At 39.6% G+C, this 14,436-nt stretch overlaps 1 pseudogene; it reads left to right on the forward strand.

Annotated features, from left to right (window-relative positions):
- The first annotated feature begins 1,838 nt into the window (after positions 1-1,838).
- The window catches only part of LOC102493883 (sal-like protein 4 pseudogene), a 35,151-nt pseudogene continuing 22,553 nt past the window's right edge, over positions 1,839-14,436 (forward strand).

A 14,436-nucleotide genomic window follows, 5' to 3' on the forward strand; every position in this document is an offset into this window, starting at 1 on the left:
TAAGTAAAAAGTTCTGTCTGACAGATGCTCTTTAAAAATCAATCGTGCATGGGAACCAGCAGTTAGCGTAATGGCTATGTCACTGGCTTCCCATGTAGCCGACCGTGGTTCGCATCCCGGACCCGGTGGCTTAAATCTCACGCTGGGCACGTGTGCGTGCATGCCCAAGATCCCGAGAGGAGAACGGAGGAGAAGGGATTGCGGCGTGACCATCTCCCCTGGGGGGGGTGATTTCTCACTTTCTGTCTCTATGTCTCTCTCTGTCTGTCTGGTAAGAGCACGTGCCCTATAGCAAAAAAACTCTCAAAAAAAAAAATATATCAATCATGCATGAAGACAAGTCCTTTGGTTTGAGGTGACACCAGTCATTTGGCCAACAACTGAATTATAGACAAGGTTACTTTTTTATATTATGTTCTTCTAAGCAATGTAATAAGCACTGATTAAGCAGTGCGCTTTGCACAATGGTACAAAAGACAGAATCCTTGATGAAGGGAGTGAGTAATCTAGTTAAGAAACCAACACCCTCAAATGGCCTTACGAGAGCTTCTAAACTACCTGTACATTTCATACTTAAGACTAACCCTGAGTTCTTTCTCCCAGTAAAAACTGGACTTATGAGAAAGAAAATTGATGAGAGGAACACCCAGTGACAATGGGTGACATTCAATGTGGAGCGAACACTAACTAGGGACTCAAATACATATTGTGAAACGCACCTGGAAAACATTTGACTCTGGTAAAAATCATTTCAAGGGGAAAAACAGGAACAAAGGAAACTCATCCATACTGTGTGAGAAACTGATCAAGGCATTGAATTATCCTCAGTGGCATTTGCTTTGAAAATACTTCTGAAATGAGAATTCATCAGGGTGACTACAATTCTGTTGAAAACCCTTGTGTTCATAAACCCAGGATTAGAGTGTCCACAGAGGTCAATATACAAATAAATGCCAGGAAGCCCTGCGATGGACAGAAGGTAAAACCTTCCCTCCAGGAGAGCCTAGGGTTACTGGCAGTCATTGGAGGAAGGAACCAAGAGTCCCTGTTGCTGTGTTCCCAAGGCCACTGTAGCCTCTCAGTGTCCTCTTGAAAAAAGCTAATGGCTGAAGCTGAGAGCATTCTGGGGGTGCTCTCCAAGGTCTGGAAGAAAGGTCTCCCTAGAAAAAGTTCTGGGGTAGCCATACTCTGGCCTCCTTGCAATGTACCAGCTCTAGGCTTCTCAGATGCTGCCCAGCGCTAGCACCTTGAGACCCAGGGTCCGGGTTCTCTTGAATCAGGCTATGGAGGGGGCTGCACAGCCCGCTTGATGGCTGGGGTTAGGAGAAGGTTGTTGGAAATAGAGATGGAAAGCCACAGAAATAATTTTTACATATTTACCAAATGATCTTGGGGAGGGGAACTGCAAGAACAGCAGCGATTGCTGACACCTTGCAGGTAGTGGGACTGTGGAGGTGGCCAAGAGCCCCTCTGGTCCTCAAGCACTTCCTGCTCCACCTGCCCTCCCACTGACTGCCTAGTTCCTTCCCTCTTCCCTCCATGCTTCTCCTTTACTAACACAGCCTGCCACGTTTTACAAATGTGGTGGTAAGTGAGAAACAAAAAATTAAAAATAAATTAAAGCGAAGGGAAAAAAAAAGACTATTGGAATATGGAAAAATTAGTCCAATTTCTCAGGACCACATATTCTTAGCAGCAGAGCCAACACTAGAATTCATGACTCCTTATTTCCAATCATTTGTTTATTCATTTATTTGTTGAGTGCTTGTTATGTTCCTGCCAGGGGTTCTTCATAGACAAATATGAAACACTGTTTTTAAAAAGGAGCTCATGGTCTGATGGCAGGTACAGATGCAGAAGCAGATAAGCACAGAGCTCTAGAAAAGTGCTACGAGATGGTGTGGAGCAGAGATAGTGAGTCTCCTTTATTGGAGGATGATTCAGAAAGTAGGTGACCTTTAGGCTGAGTTTAGGATGCTGGGATGGAGCTTGCCAGGCAGAGAAAAGGCATTCCAGGTAAGGATAACCGACATTTGCGAAAGCTTGGAGATATGAATAAGCATTTTTATTACACCAGGGTTTCTGAAACTCAGTTTCATACACATATTCTTAAAGGACCTAGAGATTTTTTTAAAAAATTCTTTTACATTATTCAAGTTCATTAACAGACATAATTCTTTGCAATGGAAGACAATACATGGCACATCAAATATACATCTTTTCCAGAGAAACATAGAACTTCTGAATTGGAGGGATCTCAGAGATCATTTATCTCAATCCCCACATACCTATGTACCATGGCTGAGAAGTGATACAGTATAATGAGCAGGAAAACTGTGAATGCAAAGACATAGCTAAAGAGCAAGAGCAATTAAAGGTTAAAATTAGGTTAGGTTATTATTCCCTTCGATGCCCTTCCCCCATGGCATAGCACGAAATAGAAAAGCAAAGAAGAGGGGCGAACGAATGGGAAGACTGTACCCTCTAGCCAGCCTATCACAATTATAACATGGTACTCGAAAGAAGAAAAGACCTTTCAAAAGGGCACCATTATTAATGCCACAAAGAAGGAATTGGAAAGTTGCCGTTTAAATCATTGGTTTTGTGCCCGTTCTCTTTTTTCATATAAATATCAATTCTCACTGTGAGTTATTGCACCTTAATTTAGTTAGGAATACATTTTTAAAATGACTTGCTAAAAGGTGTGATTCAATGGGGAGAAAGTATTATCAAGTAGTGCAATGAGCCATAAATAGCTATTACTATTTAACATTTGTTACACACCCACAGTGAGCTAAGCACTGTGCTAAACTTTGGAAAGATGTGGTTCTTACTCTGATTAAATACACAGAAGAGAAGAAAGCTGAAGTCTACTTAGGGTAAGAGAAATTTATTTTCCTACTCCACAACATTTTCTTGCTTAATTTGTCAAGTTAACATAATTCAAGATATTAGATGAGCACTAATAATAGTTATCACCTACTTGGGTTTAGTGTTGTACTTTACAAAGAATTTTACATACCTGTCTCACTTGGCATATACGCTCTGGATGATATGAGCATAAGAGAGATGGTTTCGTTTCAAGAGAAGAGTCAGCTGGCTTGTCAGACACTAAGAAAAAGCAGTAGTATTTGGTGGAAGGAGAGAGATTTTTCTGCATATGCAACAAACATTGTCCTTCCCACCTCTTTCAGCCACCAGTTTTCTTCCCTGGAGGCAGCCACAATTTCTCTAGTGTAAGATTCCAGAAATTTTAAGTGAGTGTATTAGCACACACTTTACTCATGTGATATCTTACTATATGCACTGTGCTATACCCTACTTTCCCTGATATTTTGAAGATTACTTCATGCTGCATTATTATTTTTAATGAGTACATCTTATTCCAGGTGTAGGTATACCATAAATTTATATTAGTCTGCTATTTTTTAAAGAATTATTTATTTAATTTTAATTATTTATTCATTTTATTTTTTAAATTGACCAGAGAGAGAGAGTGAGAGAGGCAAAGTGAGAAAGCAAGCCACCAGGTCCAAGACTCAAACCGTGGTCGGCCATGTGGGAATCCAGCGCCCTTATCCACTACGGCACCTGCCGGCCCCAAGTCTGCTATTTTTTGAAAGATATTTAGAAGGTTTTGGTGGGATTTTTTTGTTTGTTTATTTTTATAAATCTCTGCTATTACAAACAATAATTCAATAGATACCCTTGTAGAAATATACCTGCGAGGATACATATAAAATTATTTCCTATAAGCAGAATTGCCAGGCCAAATTTTGCACTAACTGGTACTTTTGATAGCTGTTGCCAAATTCCCTCTGGAAGACATATATTGATTGAAATTCCCAGCAGCAATATATAAACATCTGTTTCCCCACACAGTAACCAACACATTATGTTACAAAATTTGGGGTCTTTGATAATCTGGTAAGTGAAAAATAGATTCCATGGTAGTTTCATTCGCATTCCTTTTAATGATGAGATAGCTTGAACACTTGTTCATAATATTTTTTGTTTGTTTGTTTTCAAAAATGTTAGTATTTCCATTTCTGTTGCTTCTTTATATCCTGTCATTTTTTTCTTATGGGTGATTGTCATTTTCTGATAGGTTTTTTGAAACACTTTTAATATTAATAGAATTAGTCCTTAGCACATAATCTGAATTGCAAATATTTTTTTCTGCTTGTGGTGTTTGTCTTTTGACTTTGTTCATGGTGTTTTAATGATAGAATTGTCTAGTTTTAATAATTATGTATTGATCCATTTTTCCTATAGCTTCTAAGTTCTATTTTTATTTATAAGGGTCTTTATTAATGCAAAGTTATTTTTAAAAGGGGGCCAGCAGATGGCATGGAGGTTAAGGCACTGGATCCCACTAAGTGATTGAGTCCCAGACTCAACAGCTTTAAATTATGCTGTGTACGTGTGTGTGCATACCCAAAGGCCTAAGAGGATATTGAAGGAAACGGGACTGCAGCATGGCCATCCTCCCCTGGTGGGTGGTTTCTTACTTTCTCTTTCTGGCAAGTGCACACACCCTATAGCAAAAACTAAAAAATACAAAAAAGAAAAGAAAAGAAAGAAACTCCATAGTTTATATCTAATACTATGACTTTATGTATTACTAATCCCTTTGGTATGTATTTTGATGTGAGACGGGGTTGTAACTTTATTATATTATTGATGACTACTAAAAGGTCTCAATTCTATTCATGAATAATTCACCTTTTCCCCAGATTTGAAATTCCAATGCTTTAATACACTAAATTCTCTTATAGGGAGTATTGCTTTGTTAGGACCATCATTATTCAGTTTTAAGACTGAGAATTTGACCTGGATCAATTCATCAGATTTGATTCTCTGTGTAACCTACTGAATCCAAGTAGATTTGTGTAGGAAGAAATGTTAAAAAGTAATATCCAGAAAAAAGGTAGAGTACTCAGCTGGAATAAAGAGAACAAGTAGAAACCAAAAAAAATTAAGATAAAAATATGAGGCAAAAGTAGAGAAGATTAAAAAAAAAAAAAAAACTTTAATGACATAGAAGGCAATGCAAAGACAGCTATTCTAATTGCCCCCATTAAAAATCCCAACTCCATTACAAAAACATTAGGACATTTTCATCTGGCTTCTACCTACCTCTCTAGCCCAATGTAGATTTCTCAGTAATTGCCTTTTGGATTTCTACTTGAGCATTATTTCTTCAGGACTATATCCCTATCCTGGTCAAGACAGAGTCAGGAACTCCTCTCATTCTGTACATTACACTGTCTAATGGTCTAGTCTCTTAATGCCCTCATCTTGGTTATGGGCATTTTCCTTCCCTCCAAGCTCCTATTCATCTTTCCTATGTAACTAAATTTCTCTCTGAGTAACTGCCCCCTCTCCTACAGGAAGTTCATGTGCTTCTGCTGGTGTTGACTTATCTCCAGCACTGAGGTCCCACGCATATAGTAGTACAAAGCCATTCTGCACAAGTCACTTTCTAAGACCCAGTGGGGTTGGCTTAGAATGGGCATGTGTCCAAACGGAGCTAATGGGACACAGTGAAACTCAGGCTGGGGAACCTAAACAAACACTCAGTCCACAAGTCGTCTTACAGCAGGAGACTGCAGAATGGACCTATCATTGAAAAAGTGGAACTAAGAAAGAGAGAAACTGAAAAAATTATTTGAAGCCCTGTATCAAACCAAAACTTCACCTAATAAATTCCCTATTTTTTTTCAGTCATTTTAGGTTGGATTTTCTATAGCTCCTAACTGAAACTTAACAGCTCCTCAAGGTTACGCTTCTTAAAGGCAGAAATTGTCTTAATACTGTTTATTTCTAGAGTGCCATGGTTGAGGCACAGCAGTATTCAATAATTGTACAAAGACAGAGGGAATAAATAGTCGGACAAAATTATTTTAAATTTTCAAGTACCAACTGTTCTCATGTACATTTGCAAAAGATCATTGAACCAGTTTATGGCAGACTCTGGATTCAAATTCAAGATACAACCTTTTATTTTCTCACCTGCTAAAGTGGCAATGGGCATATAGACTTTGAAGTTTGACATAAAACTGAGGAGGCCAGACTGCTATGCAGTGAAGATGCATGGAACCACATAGGAAGATCCTGGGTTCATGGTCTGAGACACCCTTCTACATGTGGGGCATTTACAGAGACTCAGGGATGGACCATGACATGAGGACCCTGATGGGGGTGACTCTCTCTTTTTCTCTCTCACAGAAAAAAAAAAAAGAAACTTTTAAAAAATGATGATAATAACCACACAGATCAAATATTGATCCTATGTTGGAACTGATTATCACACTCTTTTTCTCCTATAGCCTTATTGTTCTTCAGAATCTTTGTGGATTATAAAAACCACATAGAACTCTCTAAAGTAAAAGGAAGACACCATGGGCATGAGCAATTACTCTGATTTCTGCAAATAAATTCATTTTTACTCAGCTTAAAATAGTCTCTGCTAACAAGAGAATGCAAAGTAGTAGATAATCAAGTCATTGGTATATGTTCAGGGACCTTGTGCTATGATGGACCCAGTAGTAAATTTTCCTTCCTAATTGCATTTTGCCTACTGTGACACCAAAATGAGTTTGGATTGTCTGAGCATATGTTGGCTGGGTGAGAAAGAAGAAAATCATTATGCTGGACAAGAACAGAACACATTTTTCAATATCCTCAACATTTTCTTCATCTAATCCGCAAAGCAGATCATCTACAAAGCAGATAATTGAGTGGTGAATATTAACAGAATTTAAGAAAGTTTTCCGTTCTATTGTATCATTATAGTTTTTATCATAGCATTAAAGTGTCTTTATTTTGCAGTGTAATTAAAAGCATTCTTAGCTACTTTAGTTAGAACTTTTATTAACTGCAAAATTTTAGAGAGTTCTATGTATGAATATTTCAAGTTTCAATTACCATCTTAAAATAACACAAATGATGGCTCAAGCATTGTTCATTCTGTCTGTTCATATTTTAATGCTAGTTACATTCAGTTAGTAAAATGTATTACAAATTGTTTATGCATGTTTTCGACCACCACCCCACTGTCATCACCACCACAAATACACACACACACACACACATTCACACTTATTCTTAGTTGTACAGACGTTAAAGGCCAAATGGAACATTTAAAGATATACTTTAGGTACTTTATTTTTTAAAAAATTACTTTAACTGGGTGTAGTAACCAAGACTTTTTTGGGGGGGAAGGGATATTTTTGCTATAGTGCGCATGTGCTCACCAGAAAGACTGAGAGAGACAGAGAGACAGAAAGTGAAAAATCACCCCCCAGGGGAGTTGACCATACAGCAGTCCCTTCTCCTCCATTCTCCTCTCGGGATCTTGGGCACATACGCACACGTGCCGGGCATGAGTTTAAGGCACCAGTTCGGGGACTCAAACCACGGTCGACTACATGGGAGTCCAGCAACATAGCCATTACCATTGCGCCAACTGCTGGTCCCAGTAACCAAGATTTTAAAGAAGCTTGCACACTTTTTATCAGAGTTGGTCTAATTAAGGGCTACACATTAAGGGCCACAAATGGGAGCTGGTCCCCACATACCCCACTGTAATTTGTAATCTCAAGCCCCAGGTGCTTGAAAAACACCCAGGCACATGTGCATATATGCCCAAAATCCAGATAGGATAGATAAATGAAGGAAAACTGTGGTGGTACAACCATGCCCCATTAGGGGGAGTTTTCTCTTTCTCCCCGCTGTCTCTAGTAAGTGAATGTCCCAAATGCACCCTCTGAAAATTTTAAAAAAAAGAAAAGAAAACAGACACATAAAATAGATATCTCATTGTGGCACTGTTTCATATAGAAAAAATATCTGAATTTCTAACAATAATGGCATATCTGTGATTTTTAAAAATTGTATTTTCAAAGATTATTTTATAGCCAGACAAGACAATTAACAATGTAACTATTAGTAAGTATGACAGCCCAGTTATGGCGGTCAAGGCAGTAGGACACTGCTGTATGATACTCAAGGCATATCGAAGGCCCTCATGGATCCCAAGTCAGCCTGCACATGCCAAGCATACCCATGCATGCTGTGACCCTGGCTGGCTATGAGGTTGAGAAAGGACTGAGATGGGGCTAGACCCTGCCCAAGTTCTCTCTTTCTCTCTGTGTTTCTCACCTCCCTCATGAAAGAGAGAAAAAAGTAAACTTTTTAAAAAAGCAAGTATCTATGTGATTGTGTATGCGAGGGTAAATTAATTTTCACTTTGCATTCAACTTGCTGTAACATCATGAATTTCTTTAATAAATCTGTAAAATGTTTATAAGAATGAATTTTGTTTTAATAACTAGATTGCAATTTCCAGAGCAGGCAGATTAGGTACACAGTCCTCTTTACATGATGCTTTCTAAAAAGAGACTAGGAGACTGGAGCTAGTTTTACAGCTGCTGTTTCCAATTAACTAATTCTTTATCATAGTTGTGCTTCACAGCTTTGTCTATCATGTAGAAATTCTCCAGCATGGTTGAGTACCCGTTTGCAATTCAGCAAAAAGGATTTACTTTCCTAGGGGGTAAAAATGCCTTCCGTTCTACCTTCCACCTGCTCTTCTTAAATCTTCAACTTGAAATACACAGCAGGTCTTATGTTCCTTGGTGGAAGGAGGCTGTTGCAATAGTCTGAGCAAGAAATAATGAGCCTGAACCAAGATTGTGCGTGTGTGTGTGTGTGTGTGTGTGTGTAGTGGAGTGGGAGATTTAACAAGTCCAAGTAGCCCACATATATTCCCTGCCCGGCGTGCATTCTCTTCTGTGCTTGGCCAGATCCTCCTATCCTCCAAGCTCCCATTTGAACAATTCTACTACACAAAAGCTTTCTCTCACGTATAGCTGGATAATATTTCCCTTCCCTTGATTTTTTTTCTTTACCATTTTCGAATATAGTTTCACTTGAAACTATCAATCTTAAAGAAAAGTTGCAAGTACAATACAATGCACTTTTTCTTTTTTAAAAAAAGTTTTTATTTTAACTTTATTTGTTATTATTACTTTCCAATTTGATCAGAGAAAGAGAGAGGGAAAGTGAGAAAGCAAGTCACCAGGTCCGGGACTTGAACCAAGGTCGGCCATGTGGGAGTCCAGAGCTTTTAACCATCATGCCACCAGCTGGCCCTAAAGGTTGTCAAACTAATACCTCACCATTCCTGAGTACTTTAGTGTGTATTCCTGACAAAAATGGAAACATTATCTACATAACCTCAGTAAAACCATTGAAATCAGAAATTAATATTGAAATAGTATTCTAGTCCAGTAATATTGTGATCATAAAAGGATCCTTTTCAGAATCAAGTGTTATGTTTAATTATCATGTCTCTTTAGTCTCATTCCATCTGGAACAGTGTCTTAGTCTTAACTTTCACGACCTCGACACCTAAGAAAATTATAACCAATAGGATATTCATTCATTTGGGTTTGTCCAGTGTTTCTTCATGACTAGATCTGGGTCATACATCTTTAGTAAAAATATCACAGAAATGATGCTGTGTTTTCTTTGAATGGTGCGTAGTTGTGATTTGTTCTGTTATTGGTTGTGTTTACTCTTTTATCATAAAGAGCACATGTACACATAAGAGAGAGAAAGACAGAGAGAGAGAAAGCACTTGCAGCAGGATTCCTTTCCCCAGCCCTTTCCCCGGCCCTCTCCCCAGCCCTTTCTCCCAGCCCTCCTGCATTTCAGGAGTTCATGTGCCCATGCACACACCTGGCATGTTTTCAAGCCAACCTGGGGATCCAAACCTGCAGTCAGCCTCGTCCCTTCTAACTCACCAGTCCAGTGCAGCAGGGACTGCACCACCTAGACTGGGCCATTTATATTCACTTTGATTATTTGATTAAGATGATGTCTGCCTCTTCTCAACGCTGAAATTACTCTTCTCTCCTATGCAATTAATAATATTTTGTGATGACATAATTTGTAACTTTGAACTGTTTCATTCATTTACTTTTTGTCAGTATGAACTCACCATTCATTTTATTCTATGAGCTACCATCTTACTATCATTATTTATTTCAAAGCTCAAATTGACAATATTTAGCCTGTGGGAACCCATTCAAAAGGACTTCTATGCCTGTTGACATATTCTCATCATTCTTTGAGCATCTTCTTGCTTTGCGGCATGAGATGTTCCAAGTTCATAATATTTTCCTTGCCCTAGATATGAGATAATCCATTTCTACAAGGACTCTTAGTTCCTTAAGAATGGCACATCAGGAACCAGCAGATAGCATAATGGGTTACATCGCTGGACTCCCACTTAGTTGACCGTGGTTCAAGTCCTAGACCGGCAGCTTAAAACTCACGAGAGGTGGGGGGGTCAGTGGGGGGAGGGGACACATGTGCATGCATGCCCAAAATCCTGAGACGAGAATGGAGAAGGGCTTGCAGTGTGGCCATCCACCCCAGAGGGTGACTTCTCTCACTTTCTATCTCTCTGACTCTCTCTGACTCTCTCTGGCAAGCACAAGCACCCTATAGCAAAATCTCTCTAAAAAATAATAATAATGCCACATCATGGCCATCCCCACTATGGGGTAATTTCTCATGTTCCCTCTTACTGTCACTCTCTAGAGAGCACACACGCCTAATGTCAAAAGCCTTTTTAAAAAAATTTAAAAGGGCACTTCGCAAAGCTCATGGAAAAAAATAAGAGTTTTCTATGAACTTTTGGATGACTCTTTGTGCTTAGAAGTCAATGACTGAGGTGTAGATGTTCTTATTGTTTCAGGGATGGCACTGCTCTGAAGGTCATTTAATGACAGAACTTAGGAGTCTTGAGAATACATGTATGCACACAAACACATAAATTCACGTGTATTTGCAGCTATACTTAGATACCTAGTGCTGTTTTTTTTTTGGGGGGGGGGAGAGATTTTCACTGTAGGGCGCGTGCGCTCGCCAGACAGACAGAGAGAGACATAGAGACAGAAAGCGAGAAATCACCCCCCAGAGGGGATGGCCACGCTGCAATTCCTTCTCCTCCATTCTCCTCTCAGGATCTGGGGCACGCATGCACATGCACCCGGCGTGAGGTTTAAGCCACCAGGTCTGGGACTCGAACCTTGGTTGACTACGTGGGAGTCCAGCGACATAGCCATTACGCTAACTGCTGGTTCCCGATACCTAGTGCTGTTAAATATTGATTTGTCGGGAACCAGCAGTTAGCGTAATGGCTATGTCGCTGGACTCCCACGTAGTCAACCAAGGTTCGAGTCCCAGACCTGGTGGCTTAAACCTCACGCCGGGTGCATGTGCATGCGTGCCCCAGATCCTGAGAGGAGAATGGAGGAGAAGGAATTGCAGCGTGGCCATCCCCTCTGGGGGGTGATTTCTCGCTTTCTGTCTCTCTGTCTCTCTCTGGCTGGTTGGTGAGTGCACGCGCCCTATAGCAAAAACCTCTCAAAAGAAAAAAAAATATATTGATTTGTCAGGAGACCAGCAGATGGTGCAATGGTTACATCACAGGACTCCCACAGTCAACCACGGCATGAGTCCTGGACTTGGTGGCTGAAAACTCATGCCTAGCATACGTGTTTGCATGCTCAAAATCCTGAGGGGAGAATGGAGAAAAGGGGATTGTGGTGTGGTCATCCTCCCTAAGGAGTAATTTCTCACTTTCTGTCTTTCTATCTCTCTCTGTCAACCGCACATGCCCTATAGCAAAATTCTCTCTCCCCCCCCAAAAAAATATATATACATATATATGTATATATTGGGTTGTTGAAAAAGCCATGATGCATTTTTGCATAGAAAAATATGTCATGATTTTCCCAATGACCTAATAGCAACCTAACAGGTAAGCTGAGAAAAAAATAAGAATTTAAAGTTTATTTGGGCGAACAATTTATAAATAGGGAAACTGCAAACAAGAAGTGTTTGGGGGCTCCACCAAGGAAGCCCAGAGGGAAAGCTTTTATAGGGCAAGCACAAAAATAAAGCAAAGACAATATTTACTTGGTTACAGTTGTAAAGTTCAGTTGGTCCCACTGTAAATTTTAATTGATGACTTCAAATTGGTTAGCCTCAAATTCCTTTCTTTAATGTAGGTATTTCCAAGAAAGGTAAGTTTTTCTCATATCAAGAAATCAAGTAAAGTTAAGGCCACTTGTGAAGGCTAACTGACTTGTTTGTCTGCTCAGGGACCCTCGAGGCCAAACACTATGGATAAGGAAAACCATGTGAGTTTATTCCAGCTCATTTCCTTTCCATGTTTACAATCCCCTTTTTCAATGATAAGATACCTAGTTCCCATTAACCATAATATAGTTTCTTAAACACTTCCTCTATATGTAACTGGTCTCCCATCTTTAAAACTAGTAACTCCGCTGCATTGAAGTCCTTGTTACCGCTTTCAGGGAACACATGGAAGTCCTCCCTACTCTGTTCAGTATCTACAACTATGTGTCAAGTCACTCTTCCCTTCCCCTCTATGCGTATATTTCCTAACTTGTTCATTCTCTGAATACCCTGTACCAGGCCACCTGATGCCATTTGGATGCCCTCTGTACCCTGCTTGGGTGACAATCCACTCCAGGCCATCTTGTATATATGCCCTCCTCCCTGCACAAAGTTGTCCCATATATGAACATCCTCTCACTCAGTTTACAAATAATAAAATTTGTAAATTAAGGGAAAATTTTTAGCCTGGAAACATTCTGATATTTGAAAGTCCTTGGCCAAACCCTAAACGTATTAATGAAATTGAAACACACTCAAAGAAGAGGGATTCCTTTTTTCCTATGCACCAGATTGGCAATCAATATACTCATTATTTAAAAGAGAAAATATGTCAGTTTCTCATTATTACATCTCTTCTTTATCATGAGGATTTCTTTAACTATTGTTCATTCCTCTGTGGATCAAAGAATGAGAAAAGAAAAGCTCACTATTAATATTTGGATGGAAAACACAGCCTAACATATCTGGTTGCTGGAAAGAGTCTTCTGCTGCAACCAGAATGATGGCAGGAACAAAGGAAGTACAAGGAAAGGTTTTTATGGAAGGCAGGAGGGAGAAAGATGAGAAAAATGAGAAAGCAAAGGTGAGAATGAGGAAGGTGGTAAGGAGGGATTGAAAGGGGAGATTTAGGAGGGAATGACAGATATGGAATGACATTATCAGAGAAAAGTGAAAAGGGAGCAGTGGAGTGCTGTTCAGGAGAGTCTGACTTCGCCACCAAATCCCATGACAAAGCGCTCCCGTCTCATTCGCAGTCCCATAGCAGTTCTCTGGCCAAAACTAAGGGGGGATAAAGTATGTGAGTGTGCATGTGTGTATATGTGTGTCTGTGTGTGTGTCTGTGTGTGTGTGTGTGTGTGTGTGTGTGTGTGTGTATCATCTATTCCAAAATCACTGACATGTCTAAGCAGGAAATGGAGAAACTGTTAGTTCATACACTTCCTTCCAAAGTTTCTTGGTTGGTCAAAATGCTAATGAGTAAACTCTGGATTATGTATGAACAAATGGAACACCCACACCATTGAGCATCGCATCTGACTTTTCTGCATTCCACATATCTTGTAACTCATAATATCAGCGCATCTGACTCAGTCACCTACCATCCATCCAGAAGGATGTCTTGCCTAGTGATTGGGTCTTATCAAAACCAGAGTATTAGGCTATGATATTTTTAACAGTTTTGGTTCAAAAACTGTAAGAAACTATGAAGTTATTCTCTACCACTCCTAAGTTTATGGATCTCCAAAATGTAATTCTTGAAACACGGTAGAACTTTGGGCAAAATTTTTGTTCCTTTTAGAGAAAAAAAGAATATCCATTCTCAAAACAACCTAATGGAGATTTATTTCATGGTTTGGTTTAATTAGCAAATATTTAGAACTGAGATAGATGCTTTTGGATCCATCGGGGGAGCGTTAGTTACTCTCCCAGCATTCATTTGTCTTCCTTCCTTCCTAATGTCAATAGAACCCTGATTTTATTTAGCTATATCTTCCCTCACCACCACCCACTCACCAGACTAATGACTAAGGAAAAACAGACCTCATTAACAAATTGTCCCTGCTGAGTTGAAGCCAGTCAGCACATGGCATTGCTCTGACTGTTATAGGGACAGGAAACGTCATGTGGCCTACATTGGTCCGATTATACTTGGGAGAAAGCTTTTCCTTTTAGAATATGAAGACAAAAATCTATGTTGATCAGTTACTGTGGGTAGGTATCTGGCAACCATAAGAGAACCCATCTGAATTCCAAGCTGCCTAGCTGAAGATAACAGAGCAGAAATATGGGAAGAATTTAGGCTCTTGATGACCTTGCATCTGTGAGTCATCAACCTGACCAAAGCTGATTCTACTTCTGGACTCTAATGTGAGATAATAAACTTCCTTACTGTATGATTCTTCATTGAATTTGGCTATTGTACTTTCAGCAAGA

The sequence above is a fragment of the Tupaia chinensis genome, unplaced genomic scaffold, assembly GCF_000334495.1.
Source record: "Tupaia chinensis unplaced genomic scaffold, TupChi_1.0 Scaffold000097_1, whole genome shotgun sequence".
NCBI classification, from domain to species: domain Eukaryota; kingdom Metazoa; phylum Chordata; class Mammalia; order Scandentia; family Tupaiidae; genus Tupaia; species Tupaia belangeri.